The 27128-nt window shown below is 35.5% G+C and overlaps 1 protein-coding gene and 1 pseudogene across 3 annotated transcripts in view; both read right to left on the bottom strand.

The window, feature by feature from the left end:
• The window catches only part of KCNIP4 (potassium voltage-gated channel interacting protein 4), a 914902-nt gene that overhangs the window by 608721 nt on the left and 279053 nt on the right, over positions 1-27128 (bottom strand). The gene's annotated exons all lie outside the window — the stretch shown is intronic.
• On the bottom strand, positions 13980-14098 carry LOC120583002 (uncharacterized; annotated as a pseudogene).

Raw genomic sequence — 27128 nt, 5'->3', positions numbered from 1 at the left:
TCATTTACAGAGGTGGATAAGCCATTCGCTATCGATAGTAAAGAGACATTACTGAGAATGAACTTATGCGCGCATTATATCTAAATGGCTTCTCTACCTCTCTTTGGATAGCTTATAGAAATCCCTTCTAACTAAAAGAGTGTAACTGTTTACTTCTAGTAAACATTCATGCTTAAATTCCTCTAATCAAGTGGCAAGTGATATTTGGACATTTAATAACGACCTGATGACTTTTAATATCAGAATTGAATAATAAAACATGTTCATTGTATATCAAACAGAAATAAGAAAACTTTTCCTAACCAAAAAAAAGTAAAAGAAAAGTATCATCCTGAACTTCCTATTTTATATAAGGCCCACAACAACATCAAACCCCTGTTTAATCGGTATTATGTTTTAAAATTTGAGAACATATGCATATACAGATAAGATTACATCAACACATTTCAGATTTTAACTCAGTATGAAAAATGTTTTAGCCTAAAATTATTCAACCTGAAGATACTGAAGTGAACAAAAATACTTTCACATTTATATTCCACCTCTCAACACTTGCACAAATACACAGAACCCAAAATATCTTTTGCAATTATCTTAATTACTATTACCTTTGATTTATCTTACAAGGGTAATGCATTTGAAATTGTAATTTCCCATTAATGTCAGCTAGATTTTACTGGATTTTAAAAACATTACTTCTTTTTTGGTCGTTCTGATATCTTAAATATGTTTGAACCAATGAATAGGATAAACAAACAGTTTTCACCTCAAAGGATCATTTTCTGTAGGGCTATAATTTTGCAATGCTAAGAATTAGGAGAATCTTGTAAAGAAAGATGTATTTTCCCACAGGCATATTAGTATATTTAGTATCGAAATTGATATATTAAACAGTTATCCAAACTCAAGATGACTTCCATCAACTTAATGCTTTGTACTTTCTATGCATTTGAAGTATTTCTCCAGATAAGACAGAGAAAAAAATAAAATGTACATTGGAAAAAGAATCTGGAAAATTTAATCTTTATTTAAGATCTGTAACTATCTTTCCCCGTGAATTTTAGCATATTGCTTAATCTCTGTATCTTACTAAGTCCAAATTGAGAAGGCTTTTACTTATATTACAGATCTTTCCACAATGAATATAAGAACCAAATGAGATAATCAATATAAAAGGCAATGAAAATTACAAAATGCTAAATTAATGGGTGTCCTGTCTAGCATTTACTACACATAACCAGATGTTAAATGACAAATTACTAAATATAGAAATGATTAAGAAACCATTCTCAAATTTGACAGTAGAAGAGATACATAAAATATATCAGCTGCTATAAGAATAGTTTAGTTCAAATGCTATGAAAGTTCAGAGGAAGGAAAGATTACTTTGACTAAGAGAAGGGAAAGAGAAGTGAGAAACAAAGCAACGTGTTTATAATAAATGGTTCTTGGGAAATCCTAAAATGGGGATCTCACATCAGAAGATATGTGGCAGGTGGGGGAGGAGGTCATGGGTTTGAAGGAACAGGATTACCTATGGCCTGTTTTGATCACGCAGCATGGATGTCAGTGCTTTAGTTAACTTTGGGGATCAGCTAAAAAATTCTGAAAGAAGAGGAAGAGTAGAAGGGGAGAGGTAAGAGAATAATCAAACACCGTTTAGTGAACAATTCATATACCTAAGACATTAAGCTAAGTCTTTTTTAAATTCTAGGATCTCAATTTTATTGTTATTTTATGTATTCGTAAATTAGAAAACAAAAGTACATTAAGGATTAGCTGAATCCCAAACCATGACTGTCCACACTACATCTTCCTCTCCCTGTACTCTTTTGCAAGTAGATTGTGGTTCATTTGATTTTCCTCACTTAAACCATTTTTACACAGACGTTTTATGTGGCCCACTGATGAGTACAGAGATGCAGTGCCTGCTCCCAAGTGAGAATTAGCAAGCTGCCCAGAGTGAACCTTCCACAGTAGATTTAGTCAGAAAGCAGAGTCGAGAAATGAGTGCTCATATGCTCCTGCTCAGCCCTCCAATGACCTCCTCCTCAAAATATTTTATATTTCATTTAGATGGAAGACATTCACATCTTGGAGAAAGATGAGCATATGGCTCCCCCTCCACATACCGCTAGAAGCATAAGTATTGGGGAAGTCCTCCATCTAACCTTCTCACGCTCAGGTTCTCGCTCAGTCTCACACCTGCCGTGGTTTTATAGGTGAGGCACCAGAGCATATTCGTTAAGAGCATGAGCTTTAATTCAGACAAGTGGAGAGGAAAGCCATAATTCTACTTACTAGTTGTGTAACCCAACATAAGTTGCATAAAATGGAGATTAAAATATCAGAGAAGTGTTCATAAATATAAATATATGAACTGCTTAACCTCGAACCTGGCATATAAGTACTCCAAAATGGCAACTATTTGTGTTACACGGCTATTCGTGTTTAAGTCAGTACTATCTATCACTTATAATATGCCGCTAAAGCCTTGATTTGTATATTGATAACATTCATTAAGGTTTCATAGCTATTCAGTAATCATTTATAGAGTACCCTTTGTGTCAGGCACTATATTGGGTACTGTAGAGGAGAAAGAATATAAAAAGATGAGTAAGATAAAATCCCTAACCTTGTGAGGCTCACAGGACAGTGAGGAGTAGACAGAATGCTAAAGAGATCACTGGAATATAAAATGGGTAAAAACATGGGTAAAACTTATAACTAGTTTTGTCCGAGCAAATCAAAGAAAGCTCCAAAAAGAAGTGACATTCCAGATGAATCTGGATATCCAAGTAGTATTTATCTACCAGCTAACACAAAGGGGTTAGGCCGTTCTAGGTAGAGAAAATAGTACTTGATAAGCAAAGATGTGGGTGCAAACAAAGAATTTTAAGGAAACTAAAAGTCATTAGGAATTATTGAAGCAGTAGTCACACGGGAAAAAGCATAAAGGAATGAGACAATAGGTGTGGTTGATCTCTGGACTGTGAGAGGCCTCTTGTGCCACAATAAACAGACTGAGGAAAAACAAAACATATATTCGGGTCAATGTTAGCAGCAATGTGAAGGATGGCTTGGTCTGGAGATAGACTGAGGACAAGAAGACCAGTTAGGACACCAGCGTCAGAGTCTCCGGACAAAAGATAATGGGTGAATTACCCAAGACAGTGGTTGTAAGGAGAAAGAAGAGACACTGAGAGGTATTTGAGAACAGAATCCATATAGGTTGGTGACGGGACATGAGGCAAGGAAAGAAACAAATGTGAAGGTTTCTAGTCTGAGGAAGGAGGTAAGTGATGAAATGCAGGATGAAACTGAAACATCTAAATAAGCCTAATTATGTAATTATTCAAAGTTAGATTAATTAGCCTTCTTCTCAACTTTTCCTGGTTTCTAGCCCAATGCATATTAGTACAGGCAAACAAACAAAACAAAATTACAATTTTTTCTGTTTCTTAAATGTAAATTATGCCTATCTAACTTAAGCTGATAGAATTCTAAATTATGTTAGAATCGGATTAATGTTCCACAATTACATATGTGATAGTCCTTACTATTCAACTCAATTTAAATAATTGTCTCATTATATTGGTATTAAGTCATATTTAGCAATATTTACATAATAAACTTTTCAAAAAAAAGATTTTAAATTTTAAATCTTTTTTTGTTGCTGACCCTTTAAATAACCCAGTGAGCTGGACAAATATACCTAGATCTCCCATTTTTAGGTGGATTAAGAGATTTAGGTCTGCTGAGAAAACAGACAGGCAGACATGGGTTGCTGAGGTAGAGTCAGATTTTATGAATGAAACATCAAGGAATCCACAGATGCAGCCTCGAAGACATACAGCACATGAAGAAAAATTGCAAAAGATAATACATGAAAATATCTCCATGTGGTATAATGTGAAATTTGTGCAAATCATTAAAGAACTGCCAGGCTCACCAACTACTTTCTTAAAACCATAAAGACTATCAGTATAGGGAACTGGCATTTCCTATTATAAGTTTTAGAAATCAAATATTAAAAATTCAGTTATGAACAATAAACACTTTAAAATTATCTCCTATTGTTATGAGTTGAATGATGCCCTCCCCTCAAATTCATACATTGAAGTCCTAACCCCCAGCACCTCAGAATGCGACCTTATTTAGAAATAGGATTGTTGCAGATATAATTAATTAAGTTAAAGTAAAGTTATACTGGATTAGAGCGAGGCCCTAATCCAGTTTCTTCACTGGCGCTCATTGTAAGCAGTTTTTGCAGAGAGCTGTTTCCTCTTCAGGAAGCAAAATTTCCCCCTCTCCAATTTCTCTCAAGTGTCATTATGTTGAAATATCCAACAAAAGTTGGGCTTCTTCACTAGCCAAGTTGAGGACATTAGTTTCGTACTGCATGTGATTCGGAAGTGGGTCTCAAGAAACTTACAGTTTGTATTAGTTGCCTAAGGCTGCCACCACATAGAGGCAAAGCGTGTGGCTTAAATAACAGAAATTTATTGTCTCATAGTTTTGGAGGCCAGAGTCAGAAATCAAGGTGTCAGCAGGTTTGGTTTCTTCTGGGGACTGTAAGAATCTGTTCCTTCCCTCTTCCTTAGATTCTGGTGTTTTGCTTGCAATCTTTAACATTTCCTGGCATGTAGAAGTGTCACCCAGATATCTGTCCTTGTGTGTGTGTGCTTATGTTAAAAAAAAATTTACAGAATGTATTTTGAGTTTGCAATATCATTTTTTTTTCTTGATAATCTCAGTATACAGCAAAAGAGCTGGGAAAATGTTAAATAAATATTCATTGGATAAAAAAGTTGGTAGTACAGTATTACGCATTTGAGAAATCATGAAGTTCTTAGGACACATTTTCAAAAATTGATAAAGGGCTTCTGTGCAAAGCAAAAGAGATAAGGTTCAGTAAGTGATGTAAAAACAAGTGCCATGAGGGGTTAAATGGAAAGACTCCATCATGATATAAGGGAAGGAGGTGGCGTTTGAAGAGAACTCTGAAAGATGTTCTATTAACTGAGGTCCAAGCAAAATATATATATATATATATATACATATACATATGTGTATATATGTGTAAAATATATATATATAATAACATTATTATATATATTAATATGTGTATATATATATATATATATATACACGTGTGTGTGTGTGTGTGTGTGTGTGTGTGTTTATATATATATATATATATATATATATATATATATATATATATATATATATATATATATAACTAGTGATCCAGGCAGAAAGGATTTAATACTGGGCATTATCGGTTGGTTACCCAAGTGCCGAGAGTCTAAAAAGATCGTGAGGTCTTTTGCTTTAGCGGTCCTCAACCTTGTTGGCACCAGGGACCGGTGCTCCTATGAGAATCTGATGCGTGATGACCTGAGGTGGAGCTGAGGGGAGTGGATACTAGTGCTGGGAACTGATGCAAATACAGATGAAGCTTTGCTCACTCACCCACCACTCACGTCCTGCTGTGTGGCCTGGCTCCTAATGGACCATAGACTGGTACCAGTCCATGGCCAGGAGTTGAGGACCCCTGTTCTATCCCATCCTGATGTAACCCAGGGCTCAATAGCTTTAGAAAGCAGCTACCATCCTCCAGGCTGACAAAAAAAAAAAAAAAAAAGAATTTAGAATAAGGGCTCCTTGCAGTAGGTGGTAGGATGTCTTAGAGAAGGGGGCCATAGCCTTTTGGTACTGGCCACCGAGAGGGCCTGGCTATTTTCTCAAACCACCCAGAGACCACCTAGAGGGTGTTGGAGGGACTGGGGTATAGCTCTCTGACACTCCTCCTGCCTTAGGTGGAGTGAAGTCAGGTCTGGAAGATTCCACGGATGTTGGAGGCTAGAGCCATAGCTGTTTGCCTCTAATGAAGAGTGAGACCCAACCTAGAAGCCAGAACAATGTCCTCCTGACTTGTCTCCTTCCAGTCCCTTGCCAGAAACTCCTACTAGAAAAACATCTACCCAGAAATTGGCTGGAAATAGAGTCTGGGAAAGGTAGCTTCTAGAATCTTAGTCCCAGCTTCTCAAAAAAAAAAGGAGATAAGGGGGTGGCTTGAAGGTAAGAGTCAACAGGTAAAGGATTTAGAGATGCAAAGGTTTTAATGAAAAGAAATGGGGTAAAGGAGGGTATTTGAAATGCCTGGGCACCGGCAGAGTCTGGGATGTATGAACAGATCAGCCAGTGATTTTGATTCCCTGTTATGTGTCAGGAATGGGTCTGGGTGCTGGAAATAGTAAAGTGAGCAAAATAGATAATATTTATTTGTGGACTATTTAACTTAATTTGAGCATCAAGGAAGTATTGGGGAACAATAGCAAATGACACTAACAAGAAAGGACAGAAGCCTAGAACTGTCTTCTAGATAGCTTGAAACACCAACAAGAGGCAAGCACATATAATCCCAGAAACCATGTATAATCTTCAGTGGTTCCTGAAAATAGGACTGCATATCTGACAGTGGGTTAGCAGCATTAATTTAGAGAATTTCAAAGATGTTTACTTCTCCTTAAAGCCAAACTTAGCATTTTATTATTATTAACATAACCATCATCATCATCACTGTCATCATCACTACTATACTGTTTATCAAGCAATTACTGTGTGGTAGGAATTAAGCACTTCCTTTACATCACATAAACCCTCCAGACAATAATATGGGGTAAGTTTTATGACCCTTATTTTATGTGGGAAGAAACTGAAGATCGGGGATGTTAACTTATTTGGTCAAGTTCGTGTTGAATGTAAATGTCTGAAGCTGGACTGAAACCCAAGTCTAACTGCAAATTCCTTTCTCTTAAGCATTATACTCTGCTACATCTCAGAAAAAGTCATCCAGACTCACATATTCTTTCAAAAACATTCTAGACAGCAAGGTCATTTCAAGACTCAAGTACCACCTGGCAACTTGAGCCATCTCTCCAAGTTCTTAGCTCAGCTTATTTATAAATCCCCTCTGAGTATTACTTCCTCACCTTCACATTTTTTTAAGGTCTGTCACAGTCCTCTGAGATGACAGGCTGAAGGATGGTGATGAGAATGTGGTAACATAAAGTTCATAAACAGGAGAGGCTGCCAAGAGTGGACAAGAAGAGGTTCACAGAGGACACACGTGGGAGAGAGCAGCCCCAGCTGTTTTAGCATATGTGCAAATTACCGGTGTGTCTGCATACCCACGCAGAACTGACCATAGTCGGTTAGAAGAATGGACAGTCACACTCAGAAATGCAAATGGATGGGCTGTGGTTGCTCTATTTCCCAAGCCTTAATACTTTGGCTCTTTATCTTACACACATAAACACAGTAGACGAAACCTCCACATAAATAGGCAGCAGGTGCACTGGTATTTTCTTGCCAGGATATTATGCAAGTGTTAAGCTGAGATGATCAGCAGAAGCACACATCCATTGGATTCCCTGCAGAATGCGGGAGGAGGAAGGTCGAGCTGAGCAGGCGGGTTAAATTAAAACTCATCTGCCTTGCAGAAGGGCCATTTATTGCCCAGAGTTGGAAGGTACCTAGGGGTGCAAGAGCTTTAATTGCATTGAAATGAAATCCAGAGCTTGTGAACTCTGGGATGTTTCAGATGTAATGGGAAGTGTCCGCACAAATGCAAAATGATTTAGAAAAAGGGAAGCAATTGTAATAACCCTATGAATGTCTATCCAACACTATGCTGAGTGTTTTGTTTATACTGATACCTCATTATCACATCAAACTTATAAAATATGTATGAGACACTATTATATTGATACATAAACTGGATCTTAGGGAAGTAAAGTAACTTTCCTAAAATATAGATGTTTTAGTGATATGGCAACGTGTGTGTGTGTGTGTGTGTGTGTAATAGATACAGAAAATTAGATGTAGAAAGAAAATTTAAACCTGAAACTGTCTGAATTAGTAATTACCGTAACAAAGTGCCATACCATACATGTCGATTGCTGGAAATTCTTCTATCTGAATAGCCGGACTACCTATAAGCACATACTTATATTCTAAAGAACTTTCCTCTATTTCTAAAAGAGCCTGCTACTTGTCAAAAATTCTAGCAAATATGTGTTTTGTCAGTGTGATGTGTTATGACTAGTATAACTCTCTTATTTTAACAAAATTTGCTGTTGAATTTTTCTTTTGTTAGATAGATCAGCAAGCTTTGGTTTGTACTGCCTAAAGAGTTTAAAGTAAATTGGTCATGCCTTCTTATATTTATTCTGTAATACAGTCAAAGTCTAGGGCAAAAGAAATTTAAAGCACAAATCCAGAGCTTGTCATTTTTAATTGTTGTATAATATCTCATGTAGATAAGCCAATAAAACCACAATAAAACAGTTTCATCAAAATGGGTCTTAATGTCTTAATATATGCATCCTGATTCATGCATTCACTTCACTTTTTATCATTTTCCTTTTAAGGCCCCCATGCATATTTTATATAAAAACAGTATTGAAAAATGCATGGGTCCACTGAGAGTTCACAGCCTTCTGTGCCTTCGTGCATTCTCTTCTCTCATTACTTTTCCCCATTTCCTAGTCATACTCCAAAATTCAATTGCTCTTTATCTCTCGACTAAACCTTCCCTGACTTCTCCAGCTGGGTTAGGCATCCATTTCAGATGTTCCAAGAGCATCTTGAGCAATTCGTTATCACCACTGTTTACTTATGGCAATAACAGTAGGAACAGTCACCAGGAGTACTAGGGTTAGTAGTATTAGTACTACAAGAACCAGCAGCAGTAGTAGCAGTAACAGTGATACTAACACTTAAACTCACATTAACCAGCAGCAACAGCGATTGCCATGAACTGAATGCCAGACACAGAACCAGGAATTTAAATATGTTAACCCTAATCCACTGAAATCCCAAGGATTACCAGGAATTAATTATCCCCACTTCGCAACTGAGGGAAACTGAATTTCTTTTCATTTCTCTTTTATCATTCGGTGGCTAGTTCTCTCAATCACATCTGATTTTCCATTTTCACGTTGCCTTCTTTTTCTTCCTTAAGTAGTGTATCTATATGATTATTTCCCACAAAGAATTATTTTCTGTATTTATGTTAGTTCTACTACTTTTCTAATTTCTAAATCCTTGATTTTTTTCCTATTAATGCCATCCTTCTTTTATCTTTAAGTTTATTTTGTTTCTTTTTCAACAGTTTGAGCCTAGATGCTTAATTCATTTTAGGTTTCACATTTCATTAATGCAAGTATTTAAGCTTATGAATTTTCCTGCAAGAAATGCCCTAGCTGAGTCCCATACTATCTAAATCTATATTTGATCCATTCTGAGATACTATTATTTAGGTCATTTCAAATTGTAACCCATCTTAGAATCAAGAGATACTTTCATCAGAGGGAGAACATTTGCATCTACTAGCACACTGAACTCCATTCTGATTGGATCACAATGGTTAGCACACTGAACTCCATTCTGATTGGATCACAATGGTTATCAGGCAGTTTGCAGTCCCGAAATTGCTGCCGCTCTCAAAGCCTGCACAGCCTCAATCATGCTGTTCCTGTTTCCATCCCTCCAGCTTAGTTAATGCACATTGTTGGTGCTCCGAGAGCTGACTTTAGTTGCCGTTTCGAATATCTTCAGTTCGTCAATCCAAAAGTCTATGAACACTTTCTGAGAAGATAAATAAAGAACTACCATCAAAACTTTCAAAATGGATGTAAGGGCTTAGAAGAAAATTCTGGAGATAACGGAGTATTCTCTTAAGTAATGTCACATCATAATGCACCTAGTGGCCCAATGAACAAAAGATTCTAAGGAATAATTAGAAGAGATGAGTCATAGTTTATTGGCAGAAACTTTCTTCTTAATGAACATAACCATGTATCTCAAAACTGATTTTTTTCCTTACACTTGATGATGAGCTACATTTTGCATCTTTAAAATTATGGATTGCTAGAAATTAACAATTTTTTAAATTTCCATTTTGATCTAGGTGTCTTTAAGAAAAAATTTTTTCTTAAGAAATCCAGGTTATACTGGCTTATTCCTTTCTAGTTCTGTTTTTAATATCCAGCTTTACTATATAGAAATCAGAAAATGTCTACATTATTTATATATTTAAATTATCTAATGAGTCTTTTTTTTCCTCCTCTGGGCCTCGAAATAGCCAGTCCTATCAATGTATAATGGGCATTTGCAAAAAAAAAAAAAGTTCCCTCTTATCAGGGAACAGAATTGTTATGCACTTTAAGGAGACCCTTGGTAGCCTTTAATTCACATGGGACTATAAATAAAATAAAATTCTGTAATCCTAGTAGAAGTTGAAAAATTAGAGAAAGAAGGAATAAGATTTGATGAACACTGTTTGACTTTAGATGTTGCAGGTGAATACTGAGACCAGGAGTGTAAGGCAGAATATGTACTTGAGAGACTGAATAAAATAAATGGAGAATTATAGAAGATAAGACTAGATTTGAGAATGAAATCAGAAGGAAGTCTCTAAAACAGACTGCAACCTTATGTTCGATCTGTCCATTTGCCTCCCCCTGCGTTTGCCTTCCTGCAACATTTCTACTTTGTCTGCCTTCGAGTTTCGCTATTTCTGAAAATCTGAGTATTACCTCTCCTATTATTAACCCAACAGCTTTTTTTAGATATAGTTTATATCAATTTACTCTTTACATAGCGTTGCTTTAAGGTACAATACCCACGAACTGATAGAATAATACAACGTGTATGTCATTAAATATGACTATTATAAAGAGCTTGTCTATGTATCTTCTAGAATAATCTCACTGATTCTTGTGCACAGCACTTCGATAAACAGTAAACCCCTTCTACCCAGTCTGGCACCTGTGGTACGGTCACTATTGCCCTCCAGCTGATTAAGTTGAGTCAAGGAGATGAGTTTGGCCTGAATTAGGAGCCACCCAAATTAAGTAGAAATAAGTATATGAGAGGCTAGGAATATAGCACTTCCTGAATTAGAAGCCCAAGATGATTTTGAAGTTTTCAGATAAGAAAAGTTTAGGGCAAACATCACTTATTCTGTTTTGAATGAAAAAGAATACTTTCTATACTAAGGGTCACATTTTCAAGAACATAAGAAAATATTTCTCCCTGTAATTTCTTATATTTAAAAAACAATTTGGCTGTTGAAAAAGAATAATATCTAATACCTTGCTTTCTCTTTTTTTTCTGTAGCTTATTCGAGCATATGTTTTCTATTATGTACACAATTTAATTATAATCTCCCCAAGGAACTACATTCAAACAATCTCTCCACTCATTGTCCTAGCCTCACACTCATTGCCAAATATTTAAAGCACATTTCATATTACACTCTTCATGTCATAATTTGTAGTATGCCAAATTTATTTCATTAGTTAATTATAGAATAGAGACATGTGGATTCGATAGTATGAAAGATATCACAAGTTATATAATATTTTTTTTAAAGTAAGTGCTTACCATCAATTATTGAGCACTCAGTCTGTACCAGGAGAAATAAAAAATGAATATGAATAATTCACATTTGTCAATGAAAATATTAAAACTTAGGCTCATTAACATACACAGAACTAGTAAACAGTAGAGCTGGGGTTGCAAGTCAAGGCTGTTGGACTGCCATGCCTATTCTGATACTAAACCTCAAGATGAAATAACCAGATAGCTTTTTAATATTGATTTTAAATATTGAAATAAGTGCTGCAAAACAGGATCTTGGGCTGTTGCCTTCTTTGTAAGTTTGTAGTAAAGTTGAAATGAAGTCATGTGAGCAAACGGGCCTCTGAGCCCCGTCTGGCACCTGGAGGTTCCAGGTATTTGAGTTGCTTTCCTTCCTCAGAATGAGTAGCTGCCCCTGGCAAGCACTTCACCACTCCTGCCTTTTCTTCCTTCTGTGCTTGGAGCTAGAATACATTTCACAGACTTCAAAGAGTGGCCATATGACTGAATTCTGGCCAAGAGAATGTGACTGGACATAATGTGTCTCACTTTCAGATAGGCTCATAAAACTTTTGTGCATACAATCTTCCAGGGCAGATGACCTCTAGAATGTCCTTGACAATCACTTATTGAAGATGGTAGAGCCACAAGATAGAAGGAGGTTGTTTCCCTAAGCCATCACTTGTAGGAGAGCTATTTAAACAAACGAGAAAATTAACTTCTATTTGGTTAAACCATAGGAATTTTAGTTTGTCTCTCACAGGAACTTGCTTATTGTGTTGTTATTGATGTGCTCTGGCTGAAAATAATCCAAAATCCTTCAAAACTTTGGATACCAAAGTAGAAACATTAGACCCAGCTTGCACACTGACTAAAAACCAAAGTCCTAAATTTGCTTAATGCACTCAGAATTATTTGAAATGCTGCTCAAAGCTGTTTCTGGAAATATATCTCACTAGTGAATTATAAATCTTTGATTAGTAATTTATCAAAATGTAAAAACTTTTAGAAGACTTCAGTTATTTAATTTTAATTATTTTATCAAAGTATTACTTTCTTTATAATACATCTTTATCTAGCCCTTGAATTCATAACATTTGAAGTGCTATGATTATAATTATTTTACATTAATATGCTAATTTCTTCAGAGATTATACTCAATTGAACATTTACATTTTTAACCATGTAGACTTAATTAGGTCAATTAAAATACTATTGTATTTTATTTTTACTTTACGATTGCTCCATTATCATTTAATGATTTTGATAATGGCAATAAAATTTATTACTTTTTTCTAAAATTTAGTTCATGGTGCACTTCATTAAGAAAATCAATCAGCTGCACACTCACTGAAGTTTTGCCTATTTTTATTTTAGCTTAGTAAATTCCGATCTATAAACTAATGTTCAAATTATCCTTCTAGTCATAGCCTCCATTACATACTAACATACCTCTATAGCTAAAAGGAGTTTACTTGCTGTGTCTTGAATGTGCTTTGCTAGATGTCACCCTGGGACTTCACTCTAGGCAGTTTGCTATGCCTGGAAAACCCTTGATTCTGACAAGGAGAGTAAAACTAATCTCTCTCAAATGTCGATCTCTAAAGAATTCAAGACCCTTCACCATCTGGTCTTGTCTGACTGCTCTGCCTCCTATTACTTTGAGAATTGCAATTCCATAAATGTCCTCTATTCTCTGGCGTCTCTGTGCCTTTGCACGTACCTCCTCCTCTGCTACTGCTGCCACGCTTTGCCTTGACCACCTGGTCAGTGCCTCTCAATCTTTGGAAACTGTTCAGGAGATACCTCCCAGAAAATAATTTATCACTCTTTCCTTGGCATTACCTCTTTGCCTATATCTGCTTCTATCATCACATGCTGCATACTGTTACTACCATTTACTCGTGCCCACTCAATGCCAAACACCAAACTAGAGGTGTATGTATATTCTTAATAATTCAATGAGAAAACCCACAATTTTAATATTCTTATCACATTTTAGAGGCAACAAAAGTTAACCTATTTGTTCATATTAGTTAATGTATACCTTCTCAGAGTTCATGCTAAATAAGCATGAATTCCCCTGGAGTCTACCCATGCCATGATCTGTCTGCTTCTAAGGCCTAGAATCTTTATATGCTCAGATAAATAAACAAGCAAACAAACACTTATTTGCTTGTTTCCATATATATGACTGAGAGGAATCAAGGAGGGAGGAAGAGAAAAAGAAAGGGGAAGAAATAGAAAGTAAGAGATTGAGAAAAAAAGATTTAAACATGGCAGATTCTTCAATTCACCATTATACTCAGTAGGAGAATGATGAAGAGTGAGTGAGCATGAGAGAGGGAGGTGACTGCAGCTTGCCCATGTCACTTCATTTTCTGGCACATCACGGAATGTGAGCATCTTCTGGTCCTGAGTATTGTTCTAGTTTTTATTTTTTATTTTATTTAATTTTTTGTAGGCGAGGCAATCCTTGGCTGACCTCACAGATTCAGCTGACCTTGTCAGCTTACAATCGTTTATTTATTTATTTATTTTTATGCCTATACCAGCTGGTCTTCCTAGGTGGTCTCCCATCCAAGTACTAACCAGGCTCGACCCTGCTTAGCTTCCGAAATCAGACGGGATTGGACTTGTTCAGGGTAGCATGGCCATAGACATAGTTCTAGTTTTGAATCATGTGTATTTTTGTCTATGTTTTGGCACCCAAGGATGAGCCAATGACTTCATCATGTACTCAACAGAAGAAATAGTGATTATTTTTTTCCATCACAGAGGTGATCCATCCCAAGCTGGAATAATTCAGAGGCAATCCCTCTGTCCATAATGGAATACCTTCTCAAGGTATGTTTACCTTGCACATTGACTTGAGAATCCTACTCTTTTGCATAGTTCAGGTGCTCAATAAATACCCGTAGAATGATTGAGTCAATAGATAAAGGCTACTACTCATCAACATTTGTTTCTGCTCATAGATGTCCAATTTTTAGTGTTTCTTCTCGAATTTGAACATTTCTACATCAGCGATTCTAAGGGATCAACTAATTTAAGGCTGTTTCATATAAAGTATCTCTTACGAGGTGGAAACCCAAGAAGCAAGAAAATCCAGTGCTTTGCTTTGTTGCTTATGATGGCTTCCCTAGGCCTATCATAAGCCAAAATCACATCAGCACTAAGCCAGACACAGTGTCTCTTGTTTTTTTATAATTCATAAAAACTCACTTAAAGCCACAGTGCTGTCTGAACACAACACAAGCAAAAGATGAGCCTGAAAATGTGCCCAAAAGAAAGAAAACTACTTTGGAGAAAAATGGACACATTACATTTCTTTTGTGCAAAAAGAAGATATTAAAAAATATCATCTGTATCCTTTGCATGCTGTATTCTTATTCAGATTCCTTTGTGTCATATTAAATATTGATTTAATCATATTTATTGATATATTATTTGTAAATTGATGGCTATGCAGCCTATTAATTTCTGTTTTAATTGCCTATAATTAAATAAATTAATATTCATTCATGTGTTTGTTTATCCTCTCATGAATTATTTTTTATTATAACTCCACATACAAAATTCTGGATGTAGTTACCTACTTGGATCAACTATCCTTCGGCACCCTGCTTTTCATTACTGAAAACCATTATACTATATTAAGGTCAAACCCTATTGATCTCTATATTCTCAAAGTCAATGGATAATTCAATACATGTTGAATACAATGACATTCTAGTTATAATTCTCCATAAACTGCCTTTCAGCATAGAGATAAAACCTTAATTTAACTAAATGTTTCCATCTATCCTGACTCATGTAGCAGAACAAGAATATAAAACACAGTGAAAATCACTTTTGAAAAATAACTTTTTTAGCTAACTTGGACACTATCCAATAGAGCTCACAGTTTTTGATCAGGAACTCTTACATAAATTGCAATCCAATATGTTTTACAAGAATTAGCAAGCACCCCAACTGCAACTAAATTGTTTCACTTCTAATTATAATAACCATTTCCTAAATCTGTGCTATAATAAAATATCTTTACTTGTGCAGTAAAGTGGCAATATCTATTTACTACTAAATTTTATCTAGGTAACTTTAAAACTGCAAGAGTTCTCAATATATAAATTCACAATGTTTGGAAAGAAAAGGGAATGAATCTTTACTGAGTCTTGATCTTGAGCCAGGAACTCTTTCACGTAATACCCACGGTACTGCTTTTAAGTATTACTGCCCTATGTCACACATAAAGACACTTCAGCTCAGAAAGCTTAAACACCTCATCCAAAGTTACACCATTAATAGGTAGCAGAAACTATATTCAACTCTAGATATGTCTTGTTCTAAAACCAGCCTTGTTTGTATATGATGTTTTATTCAAGGTTAAAAATAAAGTTTCCTATGAAATTAAAAGTACACTAGGGTGAAATTGTTTAATATCATGGAGAAATTATTTTTCAAAGGTGAACTAAGAAATATTATTGAACAAGAACTATATTTTCCCTAGAGCGGCATGGAACAGACACTCCTCTATGTGATTATGTAAAATGTCCCACACAAAGTAAACAAATGCTTAAAAGTGATCATTCTCAGTGTTCTAATGGGTCATCTCACAGTTGCCAAGTACATGTTTAAAGGATAGCATTACATTAAAGATGGTGAATCTCAACCTGCCTTTCCTTTTCAGTAGAGAATCAACTTAGCCATTTTGTCGACAAGTACTTTGTATACTGTCAGGAGCAGCTATCTGTGATCTGGCCCAGAAATTGGATGTCCTTCTCTGAGCACTGCAGAGAATAATGAGAGAAAAAAGGCAAGCTGGTAACATTTGTGCTTTTGTAAGGACATGTCAAGCCCATTCAGAGAGCAAATGACAATGTTCAATGACTGTGCTGAGAATTTATCCATGTGAACTGACACTCAACCTGAGCTATATTTATAAACTCAAGTGCATATTCAATTTATTGAATCTTCCGCCTTTCCCTCTGTCACTCTGTATGATGACATTAAGTATAGACCCACAGAGAAAATATCTGTTTCTGAAACGTTTAAGTGAAACACTATTATATTTCTAAACAAGCGAAAAAAAAAAAACAAAAACAAAACCCTTGGTAGAAAAATGGCATAATAATAGAACTGTAGGAGGTTTATTTTGTGATCTTCAAGGGAATTGACAACTTGAGTAATTCACAATTGTAAATTCAAAATGTCTTTTATGTAGAAAATTCCTGGTGTCATAGCCCGAGAAATGTGTGAGACTAAAGACTTTTCCTTGGATGCGCATTATTGATCCATAACAACATGTACTGACCTTTGCCCAATAAAAGACACAATATTTTTGAGAGAGAAAGAAGATAGAAAGGGAATGAATGAGAGCTTGGGCTCTAGTCATATAAACTGGCGTTCAAATTCCATCCTTGACAGTTACAAGCTATATAAACTTAGACAATAGTATTTTCAAAGCCTCAGTTCTTACATCTGTAAAATGAATAAAAATAATACCTATTACATGTACATGGTTGTTAAAGGACTGAAATCATAGAGTGCACTCAAAGCTCCATTTTTCATAGGGTATTCAAGAAGAAAGTGTTCAATAAATGTTGACTCCCATTATTACTTATAGTGGTTGGTTGAGATCTATATCATCTCTCCTAGAGAAATGCTTCTTTCAGTCTGTCCATCCTAAACACTCAACTAAATTTTTCTTCTCATTTAATTCTTCTTTTTATTCCCCTCTTACAATTACCCATATTTACCTATAACATTTTTCAAACTCTAGCTGATGATTCACTAATGGGTCATGAAAATCATTTAGAAATGAGTCAGGATGAGACTTAAAAAGAAGAAAGAATAGAATGAAAGGGAATGAAATAGGATGAAACGGAATAGATCACACACTATCAGAGCATATCACACATAGTAAGGGTACAGATTTTTCTGAAACCTCCAATTACATTTAGTGTACACTAGTGTGTGCGTGCGCGCATGTGTGTGCATGCTGAATTGTAATGTAAAATACATTTTCTCACTAAGTAATAACCAAAAACAACTAAGAAGCACTGGACAGGAAGACATTCAAACTTTGGAACTCTGCTACCCATATTACCACTAGCCTTGGTCACTCTATCTCAATGACGCAGTGAATAGGAAGTGAACATCATGCATTTTGCCTCCTTTTTTACTTTTAAAGGAATTTAGTATGATGGAAACTGGAGTATAATAAGAATCTGCTTGAATAAGTTGGTAATTTTTTTACCTAAATTTACTGGTTCATTAATGAAAATGTATATAATTTAGACTTTAAATGGTAAGAGTACTACTATATCATGACCCTTTCCAAGCCTACCCCTGCAGAAAAATAAATATAATTCAATCATTGCTGAATATATTATGTACCAAGAACAGCACAAAAATACGAGTTTAAGTTTTTCTGTTGCATGACATTTTTGTATACTTATTAGAATTATGATTTTCCACTGTTGTGGATGAAATATTTCTCTACAGAGATACATTTTCAAAGGAAAACATTTCCAACATGAATCTATGGAACCACCTTTTAAATAAGCCATGAACATGTGATACAAAGAATGCAAACAGGGTATTTGGTATAAAAATATAACCCCTGAGACAACTGAGAGATCTTTATTTTACTTTTAGATAGTCACTCAGGCATTATAATAGCCATCTTTGGAGAAGAATAGGAAGAAAGAGGATCAAATATGTTCAAATTAACATGTACATCTCTCCCCAGATCACAGTATTTTTAGTTTCAAATATCCTAATTGTCTTTCCTGCTCTGTAATTTCAGAGAAATTAGGATAATTTTGAGGATTATCCGCAACAATGAGAATTGTCCTAAATCGAGCCCTTAACTAAAAATCTCTAACTGCCCTAATTCCAACTAGTAAGAGAGAACTCAATTGCAAAATCAGACTCACATAAATGCTTGTGGTATTTTCTTTTCCCCTTTGAAATTATTCCTCCTTTGAAGAAAAACAGTCCTCGGAATAAACAAAAGTGAATTTTATTGCATATTCATCGTGTTGAAAAACTGAGTTTACAAGTCAAGCATTGTGAACAATTTATAAACATACTGTACAGCAGAGTTAAGAGCCAAGGATTTTAGAATTTGATACATCTGAAGACGAAAGTCTGAGTTCAAATGCCAACCTGATTATTTTCTAGCTTTGTGACTTTGGGAAATTACTTAGGCTTTCTGTGCCTCAGTATCCTCATGGGTGAACAAGAAAAACAATATCTATTTTATAGAGTAGAAGTTGTGCTTAAATAAGGCAACATTAACAGTTATACCAGAAACTGATATATAATAAGTGCTCAATAACCAGTAGCAATTAAGGATGAAAATAGTCATAAACAAGTTGTAGAAACTAGCAACTTGCTAAAATGCCAGGGCTATATACTTCCCCTTCCAAAATAAATTACATTAAGGAAAACATTTAAACACAATCATTTAAAACTATGCTGTGTTATTTGAATGCAATTCTAATATGAGTTTATGTATAAAGCATAAATGTTCATGGCTAAAATACTGAACAAAGCCCATTATAGAAATGCTTTTATTGTACCCATTTTTTCTGAGTTCCAAGCTGGGAAGAAATGAGGAAGAAATAGAATGGGTAGATGATTTGACTTTATAAACTTGAGTGAAACAGATTGTGCTATCATGACACTGAAGAGTTTTTCACACATAGAGAGAAATAAAACTAGTTTATTAAATAAAGACTCCATATAAATATTTCATTGTCAGTTTATTTTTGTAGAGTTAAATTTCTATTCTTTTCCTGCATATGTCCATTTACAAACTCAAAATATGTTTCACTCATCATATCACCAGGGGCTCCACGATGCCTGGCAGATAGCTGGCACTCATTAGACTTATAATAATAATTGATATGGATACATGATTTATACAAACATTTAAACAAGAGTTTACTGCTTAGCAATCTGCCTAGACCATGGTAATTGGACAGTTAAAGGAAAATTCATTACTATCATTTTTCTTTTCTTTTCTCCAATTACCACTGATACTTTAGTGAGAATAAAGTTAAATGAGTGTATCTTTTTTTGTAGGGTGTTTAAGTCTTAGACTAAAAGATTTGTTTCCCTCTAAAAAATGCAATCAGTTTTGAAAGATGTAATCAGGTTTTAAACCTTGTCTAATTCATAGAGGGCTACTCATGTCAACCTGAATTATGCCATTCATTTACCCAAAATTATTCTAGTCATGAAGAATTTATATGTCATAACAAAATTTGCCTTCCAAAAACTTAAAACCCAAATCAATATACACACAATAAGAGAAATTAGTAAAATGACAAGGTGGAATATGATTGTGACAATTTGGATAATTTAGATAGTAAATTGCCTGAATTAATAATGAATGTCAATTATTAAGTACCTACCATAATTACCAATCCTCAAAATATCCAATTAGCAGAACTTCTCCCCACTTTAGAGAGAGTAGGCTCAGGTTCAGAGACTATGCCTTACTTCAGGCCACACAACTAGTGAGAGGCAAATCCTGGATTCAACCCTAGGTTTGTCAGCCTTCAAAGCTTGAGTTCTTTCCATTACACTTCACTGCTGAAATACCAAGTTGGAAGAAACAAAAGAAAAAAAGAAAAGAAAAAGAAAAGAAAAATCGATAGTGATTAGAGAGAGAGGTAGGGATTTGAAGAAAAAAAAAAAAGATAAAGTAGTGAATTGAAGGGGTTCAACCTTTTGTGAAAAAGCAAGTATATATTACTTTCTCCAAACAAGCCTGACCATTTCCTATGGTTGAGTTTCATTTTATTTCATTTTCAAGAAGAAAAGAAACCAGGCTGGAGAAATCAAGTGCCCCAAGTGCAGGAACAGCCATTGAACGAGAGCTTAACACCATGAATCATTACACTTGGTAAAAGACTTGGCAACTATAGGCACTTTATAAATATTCCTGGAATACACAACAGTTAGTAGCAAACTCGCATTGAGAGCTTACTACGTACCAAGCATTGGCTAAATACTCCATATGTTATTAACAGGCATATTTCTCATGACAATGCTGCAAGATAGGTACTCTTCTCATCTCCATTCTCCCTAAGGGACGAAGAAGTCGATACTCGGAGTGCATACCTGTGTGCTCACGTCCCCAGTCTGCAGAGAACCTGGCTTGGCCCAGGAACTCTACTTTCTGATCCCTAGATCCTACCCACTCGGCTTCACTGGATAAATAAAACAATCAGGGCTTTCTTAGCTTATTTAAATCAAAGTTGACCTTCAACAATACGGGGGTTAGGGCACCAACCACATGCATGGTGAAAATCTATAAGTAACTTAAGTCTGCCCTCTGCATACACAAATTCCTAACTGTGAACTGAAAATAGTCAACTCTTAAACAACATGGGTTCAAACTTCACAGGTCCACTTGTACACAGATGTTTTTCCAATAAATACACATTAGAAAACTTTCTAGAAATTTATAACAATTTGAAAAAACTTGCAGATGAACCATGTAACCTAAAAATATTTAAAAAATGAAAACTGTATATAAAAATATTTAAAAAATGAAAATGGTATATAAAATATATGTAGATACTAGTCTGTTTTGTAATTTACTAGCATAAAATATATACAAATCTATGATAAAAAGTTAAAATTTACCAAAACTGACACACCAAATACTTACAAACCATACATGGTGCCACTTAGAGTCGAGAAAAACGTAAACAAATGTAAACATTCAGTATTAAATCATAAGTGCATAAAATTAACCACAGTACATACTGAACTGCTGTAATAATTTAATAGCCACCTCCTGTTGCTATTACACTGAGATCAAGTGTTGTATCTGCTTAAAAGGCTGTGTAATGATAGTCACCTTCTGGTGAGCAGTTCTCTCTCCAATAAATTGTGTTTTTCTATAAAAAGTGATCTCACAGTACTCGTGTATTTTCCATCATATTTAGTGCAATACAGTAAACCATGAACAACACCATGGACCCATACAAAGTGCCATTAGTGGTGCTGGAGATGCTCCCAAGAAGCAGAGGAGAGTCATGATGCTGGCAAGAAGCAGCTGAGTTACTGGATATGTACAGTAGATCAAGGTCTGCAGCTGTGGTTGCCACCATTTCAAGGTAAATGAATCCAGCATAAGGACCATTATTAAAAGAAAAAGGAAGGAAGGAAGGAAGGAAGGAAGGAAGGAAGGAAGGAAGGAAGGAAGGAAGGAAGGAAGGAAGGAAAGAAAAAGCAAGCAAGCAAGCTATACCAGCAGGCACAAAAATCTTGCACTTGTTATGAAATACCTTTTTATCTCATATTGAAAATGCAGCTTTTATGTGGGTGCAGAATTGCTATATGAAAGGCATATCTATAGATTCTAATATGGTTCAAGAAAAAGCGAAGTCATTATGTGACAACTTAAAGCAAAAAGAAGGTGTAGGATCTAAAGCCGGAGAGCTTAATGCCAGGAAAGAATAATTTAATAATTTTAGATAGAGGCTTGTCTTAAAAAAAAATGTCAAGATAACAGGAGAAGCAGCTTCTGCCAATCAAGAGGCAGCAGACAAGTTCCCAGACATCATTAAGAAAATCATTGAGGAGAAAGAATGTCTGCCTAAACAGGTTTTTAATGCAGACAAAAGTGCTCTATTCAGGGGGATGGTGAGGAGGGAGCCACAAAGGACATGTATTAATAAGTAAGGGAAGTGAGCATCAGAATTTAAGGCAGGAAGGGATAAGGTAACTTTACCATTTTGTGCAAATGCAGACAGGTTTATGATCAGGAGTGTCCTTATCTGTAAAGCTGCTAACCCTGAGTCTTACAGGGAAAAGATGAACACCAGATGCTAGTCTCCTGATTATACAACAAAAAGGCCCGGACAACAAGAACACTTTTTATGGATTGATTCCATCGATGTTTTGTCCCTGAAGTCAGGAAGTACCTTGCCAGTAAGGAACAGCCTTTTAAAGTTCTTTTGATATTGGACAATGCCTCTGGCCACCCAGAACCCCGCAAATTGAATACCAAAAGCATCAAAGTGGTCTACCTGTTCTTAAACAGGTGCCTCCAATTCAGCCTCTAGATCAGGGGGTCATCAGGACGTTAAAGGCTCATTACACACAGTCTCTATGGAAGGGATGGTCAAGGCTATGAAAGAGAACCCTGAAAGAGTGAACATCATACTAGTCTGGAAGGATTACGCCATTGAAGATGTCATCATTGCTATAGGAAAAGCTGAGAAAGCCATCAAGCCCAAGACAATAAATTTCTGCTGGAGAAAACTGTGTCGAAGATGATGTATGTGCTGTCACAGGATTTACAACAGAGCCAATCAAAGAAATCATGAAAGAAATTGTGGATATGGCAAAAAAAGGTGAAGGTAAAAGGTTTCAAGATATGGAGAAATTCAAGAGCTAACAGACACCACACCAGAGGAATTAAAGGAGAGGACTTGATGGAGATGAGTGTTTCTGAACAAGTGCCAGAGGGAGAGGAAGATGTAGAAGTAGCAGTGCTAGAAAATAAACTGGCATCAGACAAGCTGGCAGAAGAGTTCTGATTATTCACGATTGCTTTTGACTTCTTGTACGACATGGAGCCTTGTATGGTATGGGTACTGAAACTAAAGCAAATGGTGGAAGAATTGGGACTATATAGAAACATTTACAGATAGTAAAATCTCCAAACAGAAAGGACAGTGTATTCTGTGAAGTCACGCTGAGTGCGCTTCCCCCTCCTGCCTCTCCACCCACTTCCTGCACCCAAGACAGCAAGACCAACCCCTCCACTTCTTCCTTCTCCTCTTCAGCCGACTTAGTGTGAAGATGACGATGATGGAGACCATCATGATGATCCACTTCCACTGAATAAATAGTAAATAACTGGCATGCTGTACAGTTAATAAACTTATCTGTTGAGTACACGTGTGTCATCATATAAAAGTCTACTTACTAACTGTACGGCGAGAACTGTATAAAATATTTTTGTGTCATCATCATCATCATCATCATCACCACCTAAGTATTCACGGTGTAAAACATCAGGTATAAAACTTCTGTGGTAATGAATAGCCTATCCTTACAAAGACATAAGGTGAGTAATATTTAATATAAAATTAATAATGTGTTAGTTTTCCTACTGCTTTATTACTTTTCTTAAAAAGAATTATATTATAGTACACTATGTATCTCTCATAATTGGAGGAACTGTGCATCAGATTATCATCAAATAAGTGTTTATAAAAAAAGTAACGATGTTTTTAATACTGTGTTATAAATATGACTGTAATACTATGTGCCATCAAAATTCTATAATGATTCATTCATTAGTGTATGGGATAAGATACCATAAGGCAATCATATTGCTGCCTCTTCATTTGCAATTTCCAAATTATTATATCTGTAAATTAAAATAAATTTTTTTGCAGTATCTTTCCATTTTTATGTCTAGTGTTAGTAATACACATAATATCTACAGTATTTTGTATCACATAAGACCATATTCATGTAGGAGCTGAGAGACAGATGAGTCATCTTATAAACACACAACATACTCTTATAGTATTGATAAATACAGTACAGTTCTATAAATATATTTTATCTTTCTTATGATTTTCTTAACATTTCCTTTTCTTTAGCTGACTTTATTGTAATAATACAGTACATAATACATACAACATAGTCAACATGTTCTAATCGACTACTTACATTATCAGTAAGGCTTCTAATCAATAGTAGGCTATTAGTAAAGTTTTGCAGGAGTTGAAAGTTATACTCCGATTTTTGACTGTGGAGGCGGGGGTTCGAGCCTCTTATTCCCACGTTGTTCAACCATACTTATAAATCAACATTTTGCCTTAAAAATTTATTATCAAGACAAAATGTTTTTATAAAATAAAATAAATACCACCTATCCAACTGAAATGAAGTGAAAGGAAAGAATTTGCAATGCATTTCACCACATCATCAGAAGGAGAACCATGGATCCTGGCAGATCTGAAGCTTCCTCTTTGCTCTTTAATTCCCACGCTGAGAGGTTGTCAGGAAAATGGGAGATAGGCTTAAAAACTCATCAGCTTACATATATCACAGGAAGCATTTCCTTTAAAAACAACTATGCTTGAATACATAATAAAACGATTACTGTATAAAGTCCATTATTCCAGAAATCATAAAAGGAACTTCCAAGAAGCTTAATTTATTGACTGGTATTATGAAATGAGGGTGTGAGATGGAAAGCAAAAGTTTGAGATAATGGAATAGAGACACATAAGAAAGAAATATGGGTAATGAGTGTCAGACTGAAAGACTGCAATCGACCACAATTACGATTAAATGGAACGATTATCAATAGTCACTGATAAAATTAACATTTACCTTCAAAGAGGATCTCCAGTCTTTTGATGAAGAAGAGAAACTTCTTTTTAATTTATGAGTAATAATAGCATTGATTAAAGATAATGCACATTTGTGATACTGTACTAAGCATTTATTCACATTGTGTCATTTGATTTTCTCAGAAGTGAGATAGATATCAGTGTCTCTATTTTATAAACAGGACCAAGATAAGGAAATTAAGAAGTTGACCTATTCCAGTAGGATTTATGACGCATTTCCTGTAGTTTTCATTTGTAGCACGTTTCCAATTGTTAATCTTTATTTGTATAATTATTTATTTAAAATCTTTATTCATTTTTAGACAATATGTGACGTGAAAAGAGGGATGGTAGATTTTATTTATCTCTATAAAAACAGTGTCTGGTCAACTATGGGTGCTCAGAAAATAGCTTTGATTAAATAAATGAACAAAAGATGTGAAGCAGGAATTCCAAAATCTATATGCATAAAACATTTCATGCTATTACCTCTTCCAAAGAGAGAAGTATTAGAGACAGCACTGAGATCCAGAACTGATATGGAGAAATTAAAAAAGAAAAAAATGTCAAAGTGAGGCAAGAACTAATTAAACAATCACAAAAAAAAAAAAAAAAGCTTCAAGACACAAGATCTTCTCTTTGATCCTATTAACTTACTGGAAACTCTTGACAGTGACTAGAGAGAAGGTGCAACAGAACTGATAAGACAGAGCCTAAAGAATTAGCCACTTTGGCAAAATTTCCTTATAATCGAAGAGAAATTATATTTAGCTTCCAGGCTCATTGGTAAAAATACTGTTCTAATATTAAAATAATCCTTGGAGTTTTCCTTAATATAGAAAAGAAAAAAAGGAACCATCATTTATAGATGTGGTATTCAGAACTCAAGCTATTTTTTTAATTGGTATCAGCCATCAAGTCCCAGCCGCATTGCTTTAAAGTAGTAGTTACACAAGATGTGTTCAGCATCATTATTCGCGGTAACATACAAAAGCTGTAGTCCTACTCTCACTAGCCAGGAGTCAGATACCTTCACTTATCATCGTAACTATCCTTGTTCTTAAGTTAAAATGATTACCCACTGTGATATTGTGATTTATAATTTTTTATATATATATATATATAAAGAGAGAGAGAGAGAGAGAGAGTCATCTTTCCTGTTTCCGGCACAAAGCTCCTAAAATTCTTGAAATTTCCTAAATTGGGAGGACAATAAAGGTGTCTTTTGTTATGGTAACGCACCTAAAAACTGCACTGCACCTAAAAACAAGGCTTGTTGCCATGAGTAACAATCATGTGATCAGAGGGTTGTAACTTTCAGTACCACCTCCCCTGACCTCTGATGAGGGGCTGGAAGTCCATTCAACTAGCAATGGGCAGGGATTTAATCAATGTGACTATAATGATGCCTCCTTTGAAAGAAAAAAAAGGACAGGGTTCAGAGAGCTTCCAGGTTGGTGGCTGGTGAACAAATGGAGGCGGGGAGTAGTGGTGTGCTCAGGTAGCATAGAGGCTTTGTACCCCTTCCTCCACACCTTAAGATAGAAAATATTCTACATTATGCATCTCTTCCATCTGGCCTTTCCTGAGTTATATCCTTTTATAATAAACTGGTTTCTGAGTTCTGTGAGCCACTCTAGCAAATTTAATAGAACCCAAGTAAAATGTTATGAGTTCTGTGAGCCATTCTAGCAAATTTAATAGAATCCAAGAAAGGAATCGTTGAAACTCTAATCTATAGTCAGTTACTTGGTTAGAAGCGCTGGTGACAACCTAGACTTACACTCAGCATCCACAGCAGGAGGGGGTAAGCGGTCGTGTATGGCTGAGCTCTTAACCTGTGGGGTCTGATACAATCTCAGGGTGGAGAGTGTCAGAACTGAGTTAAATTGTAGGACACTGAGCTGGTATTGCAGAATTGCTTGGATGTGTGGGGGAAAACAGCCACATGTCGGAACTGATGTCAGAAACTTTACCCACCAAGGTCCACTTTGCAGCTGTATTGAGGAATTAAGGCATTTGCTCCCACTACAGATGGTACACATGGTTTGTCTACATTCTACAGACTTAAATTTTAGAACTAGTCCTAGACTTACCCTCTAAGGACACATGGGTTTAAAACCTTGTGCTATTTGTTGGTTATGAGTGACTTTGTAAATGCCACAGAACAACTCTGACTCTCAGTTTTCTTATGTCAAAAATGGAATAATTCTTGACCTATCTCATGAGGCTACCAGAGATACCTATTATATCTGAGCTAAGAGTTCTTTTCCTCATTGAAATAAATAACTATTAACTTTATTTCTC

The sequence above is a fragment of the Pteropus medius genome, unplaced genomic scaffold (assembly GCF_902729225.1).
Source record: "Pteropus medius unplaced genomic scaffold, Ma_sr-lr_union100, whole genome shotgun sequence".
Taxonomy (NCBI): Eukaryota; Metazoa; Chordata; class Mammalia; order Chiroptera; family Pteropodidae; genus Pteropus; species Pteropus medius.
This window is presented reverse-complemented; position numbering and strand designations above follow the sequence as displayed.